The sequence below is a fragment of the Plectropomus leopardus genome, chromosome 1 (genome assembly GCF_008729295.1).
Source record: "Plectropomus leopardus isolate mb chromosome 1, YSFRI_Pleo_2.0, whole genome shotgun sequence".
In the NCBI taxonomy this organism is placed as follows: Eukaryota; Metazoa; Chordata; class Actinopteri; order Perciformes; family Serranidae; genus Plectropomus; species Plectropomus leopardus.
The window spans coordinates 14,574,067-14,594,963 of record NC_056463.1 but is presented as its reverse complement, the minus strand read 5'-3'; the positions used below and the strand labels follow the sequence as shown (position 1 = coordinate 14,594,963).

Here is a 20,897-nt window from a genome sequence, read left to right as displayed (position 1 = left end):
GCCTGATCATCACTGACTTTAATACTGTTACGTACAGTATGTTCAACAGCAAGTTCTACTGCTGTTCCATCACTGGACATGTAGAACCTCGTGGAAACCTGTTGAGAATGGCTTACTGTGTGGTATGGTAGAACTGGAAGTGAGTGCAGTGCTGCATCCTGCTCGTCCCCCAAAGAATGCTTGGTGCCATCACTGAACCAGCTTTCACATCTCTGAAGAAAAAAAAAAAAAGAAAAGAAAATGTGGTGTTTTCTCATTATTCGAAAGTGGATTTTAAAGAACATGCTTCTCATTTAGAATGTAAAAAAACATCTAATCAGATTTTTCAGACAAAGGCAGAAATTGTTTTTATTTTCCTAAGTATGATGATGTTGTGTAAAATGAGATAATGCTCATTATGTTTCGTTAGTCTTCCCCCCCTCAGACAAAAGGAGAAAGTTAATGTGTGCATGCATGGAAATGTTAACTGACAGGAAAAAAAAAATATATTATTATTATTTTATTTTTTTTTAAAGCAGGCTACACAGTTTGGGATTTGTTGGTACAGGATTGTACAGTGTTAGCGGTTCACCTGGTTTCCCGTTTGGTCATATCAGTGTGGCTTCAGGAGACAGCCGTTTTTACAGCCACTCAATAGTTGCACATTTGATTATCTCTAAGAAAGTGCAAATGTACTGCACTAAGAGAGCTACTTTGCACAGATTATTTTTGTTGGCTTCATAAGTTTATAAAGCTACAGGAAACATCTACCCCATAGAGGCAGAGGATCTATATTTTCAGATCATTTAACTGATTGTATTGTACTTATTAACAGTTGCAGTATGTATTTCACTGGAAGGTACTGTAATGTAATCTTACTGGTTCAGTTAATGGCTACATTTTCTATAAATGTATTTGTATTTACAAGTTATTTGATTGCCTGTAAAATTAAAAAACACAGGAGAGTTTTCGCAACAACACTAAGCCATTATACTACAATTGCCTGCTAACAATATTCAGTTACCTGATTTACTCTCTTCTGTTTGGGTACTTAAGATGCACAGTTCAGATTACCTTTTTAATTTCTCAGAGGACTCAGAATACATTAGTGATATTAGGTAAATGCTAATTACATTTTCATTTATTTTCTTGGCTCCCACGCTTTAATTATTTAGAATTATGATTTATGTTGAATGTTTCATTACTTGTTTGTATTACATTTATAGATGGTAGACATTGCAGCTCTCTGACAGGCTCTGCAGGTAAACCCATGTTATTGCTTGGCCAATCAGAACACACCCACCACCCAAACAGGCTGCAGGTTACACAAGTGGTTAGGTTTTCTTAAAAGGCATGAACAAACTCAGTAACTCAAACAGCAGGGTGCCAAGGTTAGACGGTTCTGACTTTACTCTTAGAACTAGGGTTACTATTCATAACCATCAGTCTATCTACAAAATAGGCTTTGACCTCTAACAGGCTCCAGAGGGAGCAAACTAATAGTTTGCACTCCCCCAACATAACTCTGTGGTTGTGACCTCTGGTCACACAGAAAAAGGATGTTCCTGAAGGGTCGCAGGCATACAAACAAACAAACAAAGGGAGAAATGTTCACTGCTCCACAAAAGAGGGCATTTAAGGCAGCCACCCTTGTGTTGGAGTGTGCCTGGAGGATCCAATCCCATCAGCTCATAAGCACCTGAAATGCCTTTTACATAGCCAATAAGTAAGTCCCTTGTCTCAACAAGAGCTTTCCCCAAACCCATCGCTGTGACAAATTAACAGCTGCTGCAAGCATCTCAGAGACACTACATGTTTCACAAAGCATACGAAAGCAAGAAAGGGACATAAGAATCAAACTGCAACCGTCAAGACCTGAAAAAAATATTTGATGTTCTCAGGCACGAATTACATGCACGGGTGAAGTGTAGTGCTTCTGCCGTCCCTTCAAATGAGCAAACAACTAGAGTAGACTGATATCTACATTGCCTGAGTTTGCATCAGCAACACGGTTGTCTTCACAGACAGCACCTTAAGGGAAGTCTCCCCTCAGTGAGCTCAAGAGCCCAATAAGAGGAGATTATGACTCACAAGGGAGACCCCAATCACTACAGGAAGCCCTCACTGCAGAACAGATGGGAAAACATTTGACCTCTGCTGTTTCATTCCCTGCAGAAACCGCTCTAGGAAATGTGACTGAGCAGAAGCCTTCCACTGCACCACTGGTGCGTGAACCTTAATTGTGGAAGCCGACAGGCCACTAGCCAACTAAAGCCTGGGGAAAGACAACACTTAACTGATCAAAATAAGGGCCTACCCAGTGTCACAACTGTCCAGTGAGGTAAACCAATATAGGGACAGACAGAACATGTTCAAATTGTTCATAAGAAACCTGCATGGAAATGCAGGACACACATTTACAAAATTGTGCGTACGCCTGATTTTGTTTTATAAATCTAGATCATATGGCGCTGGGCGAATGGGTACAAGCCTCATTTCCACTCCCAAAGTTCGCCATAAAGGGATGAGGAAACGTCCTTAAACATATGCTTGCAGATTTATCCATGTGCCCCTTCACCATTCTTTAGACCTGCCCATGGGGATAACTGTAAAGAATGTGCTATCAAACGATCATTAACAGAGACAGGAAAGTTAAATAAACAATAATGAAATTCATTGCTAGTCAATAATTCAAAGTTGAACAAATTTTAAACTTTTTAAATATGACTTTGATTGATATTTTACACAATACTGTGTAGCCTACAAAACTAATAACATAATAAGTGAAATTGGCAAAAGAGCTTAAAACAATGTTATCCATCTCTCTATTTACATTCAACCTTCTCCTCTGCGATCACTACTAAAACTGTGCCTACGCCTGCTCAGAAGTCAGTGTGAGGTGCATACATTCTTCCTTTGCAAATGCCAGTTTATGTATGGGAAAAGGCGTACACATGGGTTTTGTGTGTACACATTGTTAATGCATCAGGACCAAGGTAGCTAAGAGGAGACTGAGAAGGGTTCAGAAATCTATGGGAACAAAGTAAACAGGTACTCACCCGAAAAGCCAGGCAGCAGCATTGGGAGATGACAACCAAGAGCATAATATGCAGAGAAGTGGGCACCAGTGGGAGACTTCCTCACTTCCCATCCCTGGCTAGAAATGTAGTCGGAGTGATTCAGGCCACGGTGATATGAAGCAAGAGTGAGAGGAGGCAATCTCATCGTATTCGTTTCTTTGATCCTGTTGCTTTTTGGGTTACTAAAAGAAAGAGGAATAAAAGAAGAGGTTAGAATGCATCCATTTTGGAGATTTGGGTTGGTGAATTGATTCTGATTGGCCAAAGAAAACATGCAAACAAGAATGCATACTGCAGAGGCAACTAAAAATGCCTGTTGAGCCCTTTTAATGTCAAGTCCGTATGAGATAAAAAAATAGGGAGGAAGTGGAAACTAAACACACACATTTAACCAATTTCTCAAAATGTGAAATAGTGTTTACGCCGCTGTTGAAGTTAAATGGGTTACACTGCTGGATCATCCTCTCAAAGAATCCACCACCCAACTGTGTCAGGCAAAGGGAAGCCGATGTGAACTCACTTAGGGGGTCAGACAGAAGAGACAGATGGGAGGTAGTTAGACAGGATGGACACCCAGCAGTAACTATTTATAATGTGCTAAATATTGAATTAAGTAAGTAGCTGGTGGGCCTGATGTGCAGCAACAGTTCTCCTCATCTGGTAGGATTCACCCACCCAGGAGTGCAGTTCTGGATAGCAGATAATTGCAATGAAGGAGCTTTCATGTAAAAATCATGATCTGTTACATGGGGCCGTCGGACCGTTGAGGCTCAGACTGATAATTCAATTTCAGCTTCAAACATTGACATTTCTCAGAGAATACACTTGATTTTTAGAAGTAAACATAAACAGATATTTTGTCAGCACCTCTATGTTGATGTTTAGCGTCATATCATTCCATTAAACTAGAGTTAATTGGGCTGTAAAGGAGTGGCATTCAGCTGATCTCTGTGCTTGGTCAATAATTGGTACTTTAAATAAACATACAGTATACAACAGGAGGAGGAAGGAGTCAATTAGAAGGGCAGGTAAGTGGGTAATATATTGCTGCAGGCAAACACAGCCATATAAATTCAGTTTTCAAGTATTAAAAAATATTGTGAAGGCAGATGTTCCTGAGTCAGGGTCAAAGGTGAGCCAGAACTTAACAACTATGTTTGTGAAAGTAAGAAAACTTAGTAAGCATCTGCAGCCGTGCAAAGATCAAATGCACCCTTAAGAGCCTCTGCAAGATCTAATAGCAACAACAAGAGTTTGGGATTGGTTGAGTTAGGATAAGGCAGGTCTAGTGCTCCTGGAATACAGGATAGAAAGTAAATCAAGAAATGACTGTTTCAGAACATGCTGATGGTATCGGTACTAACAACAGTCTTCTGTTATTATGATGAGAGAAATGTTTGCCATTTTCCACTGCCTTGTGAATTCCTCTCTCTCCTGACAAGCTTCGTTACCCTGGTCAGACATTACAGTATCACTGTCTGATATGCTTCAGTGCTTAACTCAATTTGTCTATGAGCTTTTTCATTTTTTGTCTTGTTCATTCTCTTTGGCATTTGAAAAAAGAAAAAAAGAAAAAAAAAAGACTAAAATCGTGGTCGGCTGAGGTTTTTTACAGAATGTTTAGAACAAAATGTGTTATGCAAGGTCTTCTCCATTTTGATGTTAATCGTTTGCTGCACCTTTGCTAAAACATATGCTGTGAGTGTGGTACTGTTGTGATTTGCAAAATCAGATAACTAAGGAGCACATTAAGATTTTCGGAGCTGTCAGTGCACGCTGTTGAAGTGTTTTGGGGGAACTGAAGTTGATGGTTATACAAGCAGACATGCCTTACCATTTTTAAAAGACTAAAATGGATTGCTTATTTGGCTTTTGTTACACATTCTTGTATACAGAAAATAATACAAAAGGTAATAATAAACATTTTATTAAAAAATGACTGCTTACTCTAGTTTTCTCTGTTATGTCTCCGTTAATCATTGCCTTTTGAAAACCATGTATCTCCATTGTTTAGGAACTAAGAAACACATCATATTTTTACAATGCCTGTCAAAGATTCAACCCAACCTCTACGGAGGCCATAAAGAAAGCGAGGGACGACAAATTAGTTGTAAAGATATCAACTGCTGTCTGGAAAAACAGCTGGGGACTCAATACTGTCTATTAATGCCGACCATTGTCTAATCTAGTTCGAAGTTGCATTACTCCAAAGTTTAACTTCATAAACTTTTTTTCCCAAATGTGTCATGTCTATGTGACAAATGTCCATCAGCTGAAGCCACCCTTACACAAAGCAACACTGCCCAAAGCTAAAAATATTCTGGATAAAGATCTACAAATTCGGCTCTGAAAAACTTAATCATCAGTTTAAACAAGAACTAATTTTCATAATATTGAGGATTTCCAAAAACATAACTTATCAGTTTTACTGGCATTCCATGTATTGCTTGAAATTAAAATTACAGCCGACAACAGCTAAAATTACAGCTAAAAACTCATTATCAGTGTCTGGAACAAAAAGCTGGGGAGTCACCAGTGAAGCAGCGGCGTGCAGAAGCAACCAATATCTTACAAAGAGAAGTAATCTGCCAAGGCCTCCAAATTAAAGACAAAATACGTTGTTTGTCCAAGCCCAATAGAGCCAGACATAGAAAAAAAAACAAAGTTAAGTTTGGGGAAAGAATTTTGTTTGGGTTAAAATAAGTGCCGTGTTAGTTAGTTAGTTTTTTCTCTCCTTAAATGTAAGACGTATTTAAGTTATTTTGCCTGTTTATGTCAACAAGAATCAATGCTTAACATGCACAATATTTACATGCTTTACAAACACAACAAGAAAAACAAAAAAAAAAAAAAAACAACAAACAAACTGGGTTTTGGAAAATGAGCCTAAGGTTGAGATCCAATAGGTTATGAAAGGGTTTAATGAAGTAAACTTAAAGAACTTCCTTAACGTTCCTCAACATAAGGGCCTTTCTTACAGCAGACACTATGACTCATAAAAGCAGGAAAAGCACAGGTGTTCGTTATCATATTGACAATGGCTGTTAAATTCAAGTGCCCCAAAAAGCCATTACAGTGTGACAGTCAGCATGCATAATATTAGGACCTTGAAACTGAGGCAGTCAACCACCATCACCATCATTACTTTCATTATTTACACCTGTGCTTTTCTTACTGTGACAAGTCAAACTCTTTAGTGAAAAAGTTCCAACTCTGAGATACATGGCTCTATAAAGTAGCTGAGCAGCCCTCAAGTGAATGTAATAAAAATGATTTGCATGTTTGACATTTCCCAACCACTTTACCTTTTAAGTTAGAACTGCTTGAATGACAAGAGGTGAAATTAGTTCTATTTAAGACTTATGAGATATTATGTATGAGAACAAAATGAAAATACTATTTGAGGCAAAACACCGCATTTCAGACTCTTTCCCCTAACACAGCAGATTATAGTCAAGGTTCCGCTTTAGATGCATTTTAGAAAGCCAGATGAGAGGCTGAGCTAATACAGTTTGAGGCTAAATTACAGACTATGCTTATAAGACGGATCCCTTCCCAAAAAAAAAATTATTACTGCATGAGAACTAATGAACTCTAATGAACCTTCATGAAAAAAAACCCCTCGTGTCTCATCTTTGAGCTAATTTGCATCATCTCAATACAAATTCTCCCCTTTGCTCACAATTTTGTTTTTGTCATTTTTGTTCTCACCTTCTCAACACAAAGCAATATTCTTTCAAAAATGACTTTGAACTTTAGATCAGAGATGATACATTTTGAGACTTAATGTGGCAATGGGAGTATAACATTCAAACTGACTGAGAAATAATGCTGTAATACACTAAATGTGTAACCTGACAAAGAAAGATTACATACTTTCATAAAGTGACATCAGTGATTAGCTGTTTTGGTGACACTGATCCTCATATTTATAGAACGACATTGTACATTCTAAATAAACTGTAAATATAAAAATTACAATTAGTAAGAACTTTTTTTAATGTAGGTAATTACATTTCTAGCACCTCTTTCTAGCACAATATTTGCAGCAGATGATAAGACCTGGATTCCAGAAATGTAATGCAATTCGAATGCTCACAGAACAAAAAGACACCTTCCCAAAAAGATAAAGTGAAAGAAAGAGAAACAGATAGTGTTGAGCTCAGTTGAGATTCATGTGTTATCTGCTACCTGTAATCCGTCAGTCGTCAAACTTGGCTCGTTGTCAAGTTTCGTAAGGGGAGGCAGCAGAACGTCTGGCTGACAGAAAAGACACAGAGACAAGAAAAGCTTAGCTGCATTGCAACATTCAATACATCTTAGTAGCTCCCCCAAACATCAATTTATTCATTTTCACATGACAACAGCAACGGGGACAACACGAAACAGCTTCACATCTGAACCAGAACCAGAATTATTCATTATAATCTCTCTTTCTGTGTGTACAATTATTTATGTGCTTCAATTATGGAAAAGCAGTGTGAAAGGGCCAAACTCCAGTCGAAACACAAAAAGTTCATGGATTTCAAAGAGCAGAGTTTTTCTGCGGGATCCACTTGATAATTTTGAATTGCTCTTGGCAAAACCACATGTGACTGTAGAAAGAATTAATTCTGCTCCACTGTAGTGCTGGAGAAATACAGTACGAGTGCTGTAACTGCAGCTGCACCATCTGATCAGCTGGCATGGTTTTAAAAAAATTAATTGAAACCATTTGTTCTGAGCTTTATCTTCGCATTCAGAACATCTGAATAACTTCCACACAACTGGACAGCTTCAGAATTCTATTAATTTTTGTGATTAGTATTTTTTTAAGCCATTTCAGCAAATGACTGCAAAAGGATATAAGCTAGAATAACACTAAAAGACAGCAGAAATGACTTGGTGAATGTTTGGTGAATTTGGGAATTGATCATTACAACTCGTACTGTCTCACTGATGATTTACGCAGCAGGCAACACACTTTGTAATTAAATACACACTGGCAGTTGAGTATCTGACATATCAGAGGAAAGAAGGACGCAGTTTAGTAACAAATGGTCTGTGATGTTTGAGGAGCTGCGTGATCATTTGTGTGTTTAAGCAGAGCTTGTAACCAACATTTAGGTCAGTGGCCCCAGACTTGTGGGTCGGGAACCCTGCCAAATATTTGAGGGGTCAGGAGATACGTAAAAAGACAGGAAAACAAATAATGAGGTTGTTTTTTCCCCTTAACAAATTACTGAATAATTTTACCTCTTAAGGAATCCAAAAAACAGGATTCCCACAAATTTTGAGGAACAAAGTTTCAAAACTTTTCCGTAAGACCCACAACAAAATTTCACAACATATAGCAATAACAGCACTGTACAATATACCTAACTCCAAAGGTAAATTATTGTAATAAAACTAATCGGCGACCTTTTCAAATCTCTTATAACTGCTTATATTTATATTCACTTCATATACTTTAGTGAATCACTCTGACACTGGCTTTCAAGTATAAGGAAAAACAGAACCAATTACACCATCAGTGCATCATTAATGCATTTGATTAGAAATTAATTTCTAAATGGAGAAAAAATACTGTCACATAAGAATTAAGGCACATGCTTTCAAACGTATGAATTGGACGTGGTAGGTTTTGTACCGAACATGATTGATTTTTTTAAATTTTTTTTTTTACATACAACAAAATTCCATGACTTTTCCAGTCCTTGAAAATGAGTTTGTGAAATCCCATGACTTTTCCAGGTTTTCCATGACCATACAAACCCTGTAAAAAGCAATGCAATGCAACTGCTGGAGAAGGGATACTGTGAAATTCTAACAGTTTACTGGTCACAACCTGTAAACATAAATGTGACAAGGTGTCACAGGACCTTGCTTTGTTTTAAAGGGCCACCATTACGAGAAACACTTGGCTTTCTGAGACTTTGACACAAGACCTGTGCTCATGGATGGTACCAAGGTACTTTAAAAACCTCTGAGACATAGCTGCCATAAATCTCAACTTACAGACACGATCCACATATTTTTAGATTGAGTGTGACGTACACTTTCAAGGGAAATCATTATTTCCTATGTCCTATGTGTAAAAAGAGACCTACATAAATCCAGATGTAAAAAAGACTGTCTTTATATCTAAGAACTCGTCTAAGAATTGTTATGTTTTTAACTTGTTCTTCTATTAAAATAATCCAGTGATAGTTGTCAGTACAAACATGGGTACATTGCAAATGAAAAATGAATTGCTAAAAGCCAATTCTACATATTATTAATGGTGCCAGTTTCCTAAAATGTCAAGGAACAGGCTTTAAAAAAGGGGGTTCTCAAGTTGTTGCATACAGTAAACGTACTGATGACATGGCAATATATACGTCTTGTTTATATTCACCATCGCATCATGTGAACTGTGGTTCCAACGGAGTTGATGGCAGGGAGGTGTTACGGAAGTAAAGGCGTCTCTATTTTGTGTGTGAGGAGCGTTTGAGACTTTGAAAACCCAGTTTTAGTGTAAGCATAGTATTTTAGGACAAAAATTTAAATAAAGGGATATATATTTTTTGACAGAATTGTTTGGGAAAAGGCTTTAAAACAGTATTTAGATATTGTGGGGAGATAACATTTGTATGTAACAATTTTTTCAGTTACATCGATATTGAAAATGTGTTATTTTTTGTGCTCATAAGCTTAGCTTAAAGACTGGAAATAGCAGAGACAAATTTGTGTGCTTTCAAGGTGCTGGGTGGCAGATTAATATTTGGCTACGGCCAGGCTAACTGTTTCCAGAACTTATTCTAGTCCAGGCTCACTGACTTCAGTCTGTAGCGTCACTCTAAGCTACAAACATGAGAGTTTTAGCCGATCAATCTATTAATCCAACCATCTGCAAGAATGTGAATAAGTGTATTTACAATCAGCGCTGCCCATCGGGGGGTTAAAAGGGGAAAGCTTTCTAGAGGCCAGCCGCTGGAGGTGGGGGCTATCGAGGCCAGCAATAATCATGTTCATCCTAAATGAAATATAAACAAATTTTATTTTGAACCAAAATCTTTACTATTACTTATTAAAACAAGAAAAACATATAGTTTACTGTTGCTCTAGTAAAATGTAGCCTGTTATGAATGAAAACCCCCTCTCCTGGCCGGCCACATGACCCGAGAAACAAATTAATCGTAGCTATAAGCTAGTTTCTGTTTGAAAAATAAATAAGATCATTTTACTTAATTCTTTATTATTGATACTTTATTGAATATTTGAAAGCAAACTGTTAAATTTATGCTAACTTATAAAACTATATTTTGTTTTTATTTAATGTCCTTGAAATCAATAGAATATTTTTTCCCCTGTATCTTAATAAATCATCAAGAATATCTTTATTGCAAAATTGCCCTTAAATATCTTGATACTTTTTTAAGGTCATATCACCCACACCTAATTGCCAGCCAAGAGGTAGGCTGATATGAGTAATGCACAACTGGGAAGGACCTTATGTCTGGACTTTTTTCAGAGGCACAGCTATTTCTGTAGGCGGGCCTGTTTATAATGATAAACTACTTTATTAGCCTGAGTACGCTGAGTTTTATTTGTATCGCTTATTGTGTCCTTAAAAGAGGAAACTGACGGTTGATGTTGTTTTTCCTTCACAAGTCATTAAAGACCTTTTTTATTGCACTAGTTAATGATGTGTGAGCTACACGGCTTTTTCGTAGCGTCAAATACAAGACCCGAACACAACATGAACACTTGTATAATTTGATGTAATACAATAGTACTGTAATAAATACCTTTGTGAAATGATAATTGCCTCAAATAGACTGCCTAGCACAACGGATCTGACAATGAGACCAATGCCTTCTAATTGTCCTTCACAACTCATAAAACTCAGTGTTGCCTCTGAAAGTAGGGTGGTGACTGTAAATATTAAGGTCTGAGGACATTGTTAATGGATTCTCTGATGACACATTTCATCCACGCACTGATTGTAATTGCTTTTTACATGACAAGTAATAGTGCAAGGGCTTTAGAGACGCTGAAAAATCCCTTGAAAATAGAGACCTATGAAATTAAACCTTGGTTTTCAATTTTCACTCCCACAAGAGTTGAGCAATTAAATGGGTTTAACCCAGTACTGTATAATAAGACATAAATAAGCTTCAGAGTGGATCTCGACTATCATATTTTCTCTTGGACAGGCTTCATTATTTATTTAAAATTTAAATAAAAAAAATACTTATATATATTTGTAATAAATAAGACCAGATACTGATGTACTCGCCACCCACTGTTTTTACTTCATCTCAAAACCAACACTACAGACTCAATACACCAACACACTCACCTGGCTCCATGATAGTGATATGACCGCGGTCTGCAGCGTTTATTGTCTTTGAAGGGCTCGTTCAATGCCTGCAATTCAGAATGATAAGACTGTTAGAATAACTTGTTTAAATTATCACATTGGGTGTGCACTGCTTTGTATGAGGATGAGGAGTCTTTGTGAATATGTATTTCCATCTAGCTATCTGGAAAAAGTGTCCCCTTGTCAATGCCCTAACCCCTCTGCAATCATGTCGCTTCTGCAAATACTCTTTTTTTTCCCTGTTTCGTACATTAGAGGTTTTCAAATAATTCTCCCTCTATCTCCCTCTCTCTGCTGTCTTTCTCTCCCCGGATTTAGGATAAAGACTGAATTACACAGCAGCACAGTCCTGGATAGCAGAGACAGAGATTACCCTCCCTGATCTTTCTACAGACAAGAAATAGTTCAGTGCAAAACCCTCCCTGAGGGCCTTGCCACCTCAGTTCTGACAGACTGCGTATTAGCACGTATCAGAGAAGAGAAAGGAAGTGGTTTTATCCCTTTTGACCCAGCACTTGACTGGAGAAAGAGAGGAATCTGCAGTGGATATTGGGCCTGTCACCATACTGATCTGCACTCCAAAAAAAAGGAAAAGGAAACAAGGTTTTGCATACAGCCATGTCAGAGGCATACAGCTCCAGTGCCAACAGGTACAACACACTGCCATTTTTTTTTTCATCTGACAAGAGGGAACTAAAAAGGCTTTGCTCCGAAAGCAGCCCAGATTTGTTGGCTCTGAAAATACAACACTTGCAGCCAGCATTCAGCCTTTCATCGGATATGTTTATGAATAACAAATATTGATAAAATACAGACTTGCAGAACTGATTATTGTAAAAGTTTAACAGGCTAGTAAGTGTGAGTGGTTCATCATTAAAGAATTTAACATTTAAATTACCACATAAAGAATTACCATGCAATACAATATGTGCAAAAACCAGTAAATAGAATGTCTTCCATATGTGCAATGTTATCATGACTATGAGCAACATTAGTATCATGCTTATTCTGCATTGGGAATTGAGAAATACCTGGCATTTTTTGGTGGGTTTTCTTGGCAGCTTTGTATTTCCTATAATGACAAGTTTAAGAAAAGGGTTTTGGTAAATTATTTGAGATTTTTGAGATTTCAAAATGCATTTTTAGAAAGAAATGATTTATAAAATTCTACTTTCCATCTGTCAGCATTTTTAAGACTGATTTAAGTCATTTTAATATCAATTAAGACCATATGTTTTGATTAATGATTTCAATGCCATTGCCAAGACTTTTAGGATCAGCTGTATAAAAAGCAGGTTTTGTCATCATTGACAGCAGTGAAAACAAGTCAAGTGGTCGTGATCAATAATGCTGTTTCCTTTAACGGATTTAACTATTTTCATGAAGTTATTCATTAGGAGCTGTTCATCTCACTGTATTTATTACCACTCTTCTTCTTCCACAAATTTCGTGTTTTTTTCTGACATAGCACCATGAAGAGCAACAATTCAGTCAGTAAACATAACCGTGTTATCTTCAGGTGTTTTGTTTATGCTTAATGTCCTGTATAATATTAAAAATCTTCAATGTGACTTCTACTCTGTGTGCTCTGATGTTTTATGAGTACCTTGTGTTTGTTTGCACCTTTCTTAAAGTATTCACAATAACACCAAAGCTCGTAGTTAAAAATACCACATCCACTGTCACAGTGCCATTTCTTATTGAGTTTGCTTTTGTGTACCGTGGCAAAGTCATGTTGAAAGTTCCATCCAAGAACCTGATCTACTAAATGTCTCAGCAGTATAAGCTGCTGCTTCACTACCTAATTAAGAGGCATGAATAATGTATCGGCTTGTGTCATAAATGGAACTGGCAGTGCGTCCGCCCTGGATGCAGTGAGAGGATGTGTCAGACCTCAGTCACGAAGCGATGCTAAGCGGGACACCCACCTTGCACCAGAGAACTATGAGAGAAGAAGGTGGGTGGGATTTGAAAGAGAGGGGTACTATTAGTGGCGGTGTGCAGCAGAGGAGAAATATTAAGGAAGAGATTTATGTGTGACTTATGTGATCTGAAAAAATTTCAAATTTTCGAAGGCTGGCTTGTCTGGCAAATGGGTCAGTGGCCATGGGGATGGTCTCAGTAGAAGCAGCCATGCTTGTGTGAGCTGTGATAAGTAGGTCAGTAAATAAAATAGAGCTTTTCTCGCAGAACATTATTGAAAGTGATGACAGTAATGCTACAGCTGTTGCATGAATAAAATGTGAAGATTCTGTTTCAGGACAAAGCAACACAGAAGCACTTAGTGAATTATGTCAGGAAATTTATCAGCAGTAAGAAGGAAACTAGGATGGGATTAATGAATTTTTTCCCCTTCCTCCTTAACCAGAAAGCATTAACTACACGCGTGATTTTTCTCATTTCAAGGAATAGTGATAGCATGTTTTATTGTCTCACTTTGTGCCAAATTAGCCCTCTGTTATGTGCTGCACATGCTGCAGTATTGCACTGTTTGGCCAACTGACCTTCTAAGAGCAGACATGAGGATAAATACGCTGAAAAAAGACTACAATGTTCTCACCTGTCTCAGGTGCCATCTGTTTGTGGTGTTATTTGTCACAACTGCTTTGCTCTGAAAAGTGAAAGAAGAAAAATATTAGCTTTTTTACTTTTACATAGAAAAGTAAATTACCACATTTAATTAATTAAAATTGAATTTTTCACCATTTATTTCGATGTTTCCCATTTTTTCTGTTTTGAAATGTCCTTTTCTGTCATCTGCTAGTTTTCACAACTTCCCTTTAACTAGAATTTTTTTTTTTTACCAGACAGCAGGGCCACTTGAAACCCCAGCAGTACATCAAATTACATTTTCATAAATGTTAGACTCCTGCACACATATTTCGGGCTTATTTATGGTCACTTATCCTCACACCTGATCCCAGTTCTGAGCCCGGCGAGAATAAACTCATGGCTCACGTCCCAGCAAGTCTGCCAAATTTAGATTTCAGGTCGAATTGGCAGACACCTATGACTGATACTGTGGCAGCTCATATAAATCAAACTGAAAAACTACATAAGGCATATAAATATGTAAAATTCATATTAGATTTTTTATATGCACCCTCATTTACTGGCTGGCATATCTCTGAAAAGGAAAAGCTTGAAAATGATTGCTGAAAAAATACGATTTTGTATTGTGAAACTGCACCTTGGTGGGAGAGTAAGTTGCCAAAGAGAGAGGAGGAAAGTCAGAGTGATGAAAAAAGAAGATGAGTGAAGAGGAAAGCCAGGGAGAAAAGGGATGAGAGGATTTATTGTGAAACCTGCGCTGTAGTCCTGTCTGATAATCTGGAAGCAGTGGGTGGGTAGACAGCGGGAAAACACTGTATTGATGGGACTGTTTACCCCTTTCTCAGAGAAAAAAAAAGGCTTGAGCACAGAAAACAAGAGTGAGAATGCACAGGCTGCTATCTCCAGGTGGTGGGAGGTACGTGCTTGTGCTTCCCATTGTGCCTTCAGCTTACCATTAATGTCTGAAAACACACATCAAGAAATGCAAAAAGTACCTATTGGGCAGCAGGGTGGCTCGGTTTGGTGCTCGTTGACGCCGACTGTTCTCTTTCTGTCTGAAAATGAAAAATGAAATAAATGAATAATAGAAACAATACAGTGCAGTCATGAATAAATGCAGGTTCTTAACCCTACTGGTGTATCCAAGCTGTGAATGTTCAGTAAAATATACCTGTGATTATCTGTAATGTCTCAGTATTTTTACACTGAATGGGTCAACAGCAACACTTGACCTGAGCTCCACCTGTTGGCATTAGTTCTACTGTTCCCCACTTGAGCTGGTAACAGTAGTTGTGTTTGTCTAGTGCAAGGTAGACAGGTGCCTGTGTTGGGTTTGTGTAGGAGGAATTTAACTAAAAGATCACACAATGCAACACAGACCTCAGACCCGTGAGTGAGCTGAACACTGGAGTGGACTTGCTTAAAACAGAGCAATGCTTCAGATTCAAACCTGGACTTTTATTATGCACATTTAAATTTTGGGAAGGCTAGCAGCTCTTTGAGGCTTTACTTCAGCACAATGAGGCTCTCAAGGTCCAGTGTGTAGGATTTAGGGGCATCTCTTAGCATAAATAATATTAGATTTAAATCTTTAAGTTAAGTTAATAAAAGAGTCCATCTTTTTTTTTTTTTTTTACTGTAATTCAAAGCAAAAAAAGATCTTGTGTCAGCCTCCGTAGTTCTTCTACATGCTTGGTACACTACTAAGATGCCACTAAATCCTACACATAAGACCTTAAAGCTAAATGCTAATATTAGAATGCTTACAAGCTTACCTTAACATATTTATTCATGATTTTTTAAAGTAGGTTCACTCAGAAAAGTAAAAATCAAATATAAAATCGACAGTCACTTCAATACATTGTGTCTACAATAAGAATGCAACAGTCTGCAATTGCAAAACACGTGGGGTTGCAGAAAAAGAAGATAAGAGGAAAAAAAAGATCATTTTTTTGGTGAAGCTTACATCGGATCAATGTTTTAAAAGTTTTTTTGTTTGCACATTCAGAAACAGAAACTATGTACTGCTTAATACACATACGTTTTAAAAGAATATGGCTTTTCGCTAAAAATCTGTATTTGTGAATATACAATTTTGTCAAAAAAAGCAATAAAACTGCAAGCAAATATTCTTGTCATGTTCAGCCAATTCAAACATTACATTTTTTTTCAAAGTCACATGAACAGAGGGTAGATATAATAAGCAACAAATCCTGACAATTTACTCCAGTGGTTTTGTGCGTGGATGAGACCAAACAAATGCACCAGCATCACTCTAAGCTCTCCACATAAGGTACAACGTACATCAATGTCTTTCTTAAGTTTCTGCAAATGATGATAAGTTGGAGAAAACCTGTGACGCATTAAAAAACATCTCTTTTAACTGCATACAGTATAGGGTGATCGTTATTTCCCTTAAAGGTCTAGTGTGTTGCATTTAGTAGCATTTGGCAGTGAGGTTGCAAAACTAAAACTCCCATGTGCCAGTACAAGTACAAGTGTGTAGAACTATGGTGGCTGATATGAAAATGTGAATGGCCCTATCTAAAGCCAGTTTTTAGTTTGTCCATTCTGTGCTAGGGTACAACATCATGGCGGACTCTGTGGAAGAGGACCCACTCCGTATGTAGATATAAACAGCTCATTCTAAGATAACAAAAAAAAGAAAGAAAACAAAAAAGAGTCCTATTGTCTGGCAATTGTAAACCAATGAAAACATAACTCTGAATATTACACACCTCTGACAAAAGTTGCCCAAATCCCTATAAATCAAACTTCCACGATCTTTAAAAAATAAAATAAGACCCAAGGGGACAGGACCAAGGACAATTTATGAATCCTTTTGCTAAAAAATGTTGGTTGCATAACTGACCTAACAATAAGATATTACTAGCAAAGCACTTTTGAAAAACATTTTTTTTTTCAAAGAAAATAAGTACCAGATAAAAATTTTTTAAAACCCTTGTGAGCCGTGAAGCACTGACTCCAGATTAACCCATTCAAACCTGGAGCTACATCACTTTTCATGTGCTGCTGTCAGATGCCTTTCACAAGTATTTAACCCTTTGAACCCATTTGTTAACATACTTATAATTAGCTGGTATAATGTTTACCGTGTTCATTATCTTACTTTAGCATGTTAATATGCTAATAGTTGCTGAGAGCAAAACTGAGGGAATGTTATTTGTTTTGCAGGTCAAAACCAAAGTACTGAATAAATCATGTTTTGAGTATGAAATGAAGACATGAAGTAAGCCAAAGGAAATAATGATTAAAAACACATTAAATAAATTTTAAAAATCCTGTTATTCGACTTAGTCATTACAAAATATAAACAGCCTGTCAGGCCTATACAACTTGCGCAGGAAAAGCAATGTCACTGTGGTAATAATCCTTCCTTAGTTAAAAATGACCTCACTCATTTTTCACAACAATCCATCTCCTTGACTCACTGAAAGGCATGCCCCGTGTGCAGAGTTAAGCTTCTGAAAACACTGGCTTTACCATGAACAACTTCAAGAATGATACAAAGCCCTGTCTGCGTCTGCACTGTGATGATTAAAGCTCCCGTCTAAGTTGAGGCTAAACGTTAGCCGTTGTCAAGGTCACAGTAATAATTTTGAGTGAAACAGAAACCTCGATGGGAATATGAAATTAATCTCTGTATACGTTTAAGCAGCGCTCAGCACTATTTTCCTTAGAAGGTCCCAGGAGGCCTCCTTCAGTGTGCAGAGATAAAAGACTCCAAAGACAACGGTTCGTACTATCTGAGGCTTTACCTCAGAGTGATTTTGAAGACACCAAAGTGTATTGTAATTGGACTTACTCCAGCACAGAGAAACTACTTCAATGAGAGCTATTCAAAAAAATACCTGTCTTCACCTCTGTTAAAATGCAGGAGTCCAATAATATCCCCCTTCATTTCTTAGTCTCTGTGCACAAAGTGAACATCCAGGTTTCTCAACTCCCAATTACCTGTAATGAAAAATGCCAAAGGCAGTATCTACAAAGAATAACTGCACTTTGAGCACCTGTCCAAAAATAGACTTCCAATCATTTTGATTTTTTGATGTGGTTTGACTTCAAATATATTTTTTAAATGTCACATGCTTTGATTTGTCAGTTTTTTTTGGTTTAAATTATTGCTTTAATAAGGGGGGGAAGCTATATTTTTTCAGTCAGAGCCAATATAATATGTGTGTAACTTCCAGCTCCACTTTATACAGTATGGTCTTCTTCTTGACGATTATCATACAGTGTAAATTTGCTTATTTATGTTTTGGAACAATAAAGCCACTGGAAAGAAAATGTCAACTTTTTAGACATACTTCCATTAAAACACTGCTCTCAGGTCTCCATCACTTGTAATTTAAATCTAAATAATTTACCAGACTTTGATGCTTTCTCTGCTTTTGTGATTCTGACAGTTATTGTTACTGATTGTTTTGTGTTGTGAGCCTACACTGCGCCTATTATATTAAGCTGTTAGTAGCCTTAGGGGCCCACAGTGGATGCATAACGAACTGCAATAAACTACATTTAGCATTTTAAAATACCCAGTCATACTTCTGTGGTTATTTTGGTGAAAGGCACTCAACAGTAACGACAAGTAGTGTAACTCATTACAATTTAGACACAGTAATATTGTAATATACCTAATTACTTTCAAATGAGATTAACTAGTAATATATAATGTATTACACTTTGGAGGTAACTTGCCCAACAGGTCATGGATAACCTGGAAAAGTCATAAAATTTTTACAATTGTATTTTCCAGGTCTGTAAAAGTCTTGAAATTTATAAAAAATCACTGAAAGCTTTGGAAAGGTAATTAAATTTTGTCTATAATTAAACTGTTAATAGTAATCTTCAATGGATAAAATTCCACTGTATGTAACTTAATGACAAATGTATTTTCTGTTGCTGTCTACAGTAACATACAGTCACTGTAGCGCTGTGTGAATAAATGTTTTTTTTTATCCATCAGATATGTTCCCTCATTTTCTCCCTTCATGTATTTGGGCTAACTAAAATTGTGTTTCAATTAAGTTTGAATCAGATATGTTAAAAAAAAATAAAAATAAAAAAAAACGCCAGAAAAAGTTTGGCAAGAAAAATTAATATTATGGATCCTTAAATTTTGTCCATGACAATATGTAGAGATCCTGCATGATCTACTGTGTGAATTTCAGGGAGCAACTTGTTTACAGCCACTGCAAAAAACTACACTTACACACCTGTCTTCACAAAAATCCAACCAAAGGATATCTTCATCATCTTTAACTGCAGTAAGGTCAGTAAAAGAGATATCTAAATCCGCCGGATGATACGGCAGATTTTCGCTAGCTTTCTGTTGCTCTAACTACAGATTATACTTCTTCGCGTTACCTGGATTTTCATATACTCGCCACCACCATGGTTTACCTCACCAAACAAGGATCAAACAGCTAAACAAGGCAGCTCTGACCAAATATAAACCAAGATTTGGTCACTGTATTGACTATTTTTCACCCAAAATAACTTTAGCAACATATGCTGGTGCTGCTCGGCGGTGACTGTTAGCCGGTACGTTTTGAAGGAGAGGCTGATCAACAACAGGCTGAAAATACAGACATCAAACGGTAAAACTAAGCAGTCCTGATAAAACGTGAACCAATACTCTGTTACTGCGTCGCCTGTTTCTCGACTAAAACGTTTTCAGGAGTATATTTTTAGCTAACCGTATAACTGTTTTTTAGGGTGGTTTTTGTTTGTTACCTGCGTGATTCCGTGGCTCCCTGCCCGTCGCCATTTTGTTTTCTCTTTTTTTCCCCCCAATACAACTTTATTGAACCGTGTCAGGTCAGCACCCAATCCGTTCTGCGCATGCGCAACAGCTTCCTATTATACATCCACGCTAGTGCACTAGAAGTAAACAAGGGGCTCTGATAGATCCATGCTCTATCAAACTTATTATTAACAACAACTTCATTTTATATATATATATATATATAAATAAAATGTATATATAATATAATGATATATATATATGATATTATATCTTATATATAATATAATATATATATATATATATTATATAATAATAATAATAATAATAATAACAATTAATATTAGTATTATAATATCATTATTATTATTATTATTATTATTATTATTATAACACCACATCAGCAACTGCTTGGCTAATTTTGACATTTTATTGGTGCTTTTGGAGGTTATGCTGATGGATGCTAAATTAATTTCTGATATTTTTAAAATTTCTGTGTTAAAGCAGAGGTGTGCATATTCTAACTGCAGTTGGGCGGATTTTGATTAACTTTAATCAATTTCGACATTTTAGAGAGCACATTGGATTACCTGCATTAGATAGGTTATTCTTACAGCTTACTCTGTATTATGTATTTGAAATAACTAAAATAACTTTAAATCAGTTATAAATTGTATTATATTTATAAAGTCATGAACGGAACAATGCAGGGCGTTCCTGAGATATTTTCCAGATATTCCTTTGTCTCTTGTCTCCTCAACTGATAAGTTTTGTTTTGTTTTATATTTGGGGTTTTTCAAAACTTTATTTACACCAAAGAGGCATAACAGTATTAATTCATACAAAACGCACAAAAAAGTTGTACAACTTTTGAACAAGCCAGGGGTCTGATTTCCATAGTTCTTCTTCCTCTGTCTCCGCAGAAGAAGCTTGTTTGACCAAGTGTGCGTAGATCAGATCTGGCAGCGTATAAAGCATCTGTTTGTCCAAACGAGGCTGCCATAGGTAGCTGTCCAAGATGGCGGACTGCTTGCACATATGTAGAAATGATCAGGCAGGCGGCATGGATTGGGTGCTGACAAGAAGTTTGAAGTCAGACATCATAGAGAGCAGTGTGACAGACACAAATTAAACAATAAAGAAAAAACAAACAAAAAAGGGAGAGATTTTCAAA

At 36.9% G+C, this 20,897-nt stretch overlaps 1 long non-coding RNA gene across 3 annotated transcripts; it reads right to left on the bottom strand.

Annotated features, from left to right (window-relative positions):
• Positions 1-7: 7 nt before the first annotated feature.
• LOC121947998 lies at positions 8-19,750 on the bottom strand. Of its 3 annotated transcripts, none has more exons than XR_006106122.1 (8): positions 19,714-19,750; positions 14,952-15,011; positions 13,964-14,014; positions 12,435-12,475; positions 11,383-11,450; positions 7,251-7,319; positions 3,039-3,241; positions 9-212 (listed from the first exon to the last, which is right to left on the bottom strand). It is a non-coding gene; the product is annotated as an uncharacterized LOC121947998 (long non-coding RNA). The 3 variants fall into 3 exon arrangements; XR_006106123.1 differs by having other exon boundaries at positions 7,251-7,315; XR_006106124.1 differs by lacking the exon at positions 12,435-12,475 and having other exon boundaries at positions 8-212.
• Between the last annotated feature and the right edge of the window lie 1,147 nt (positions 19,751-20,897).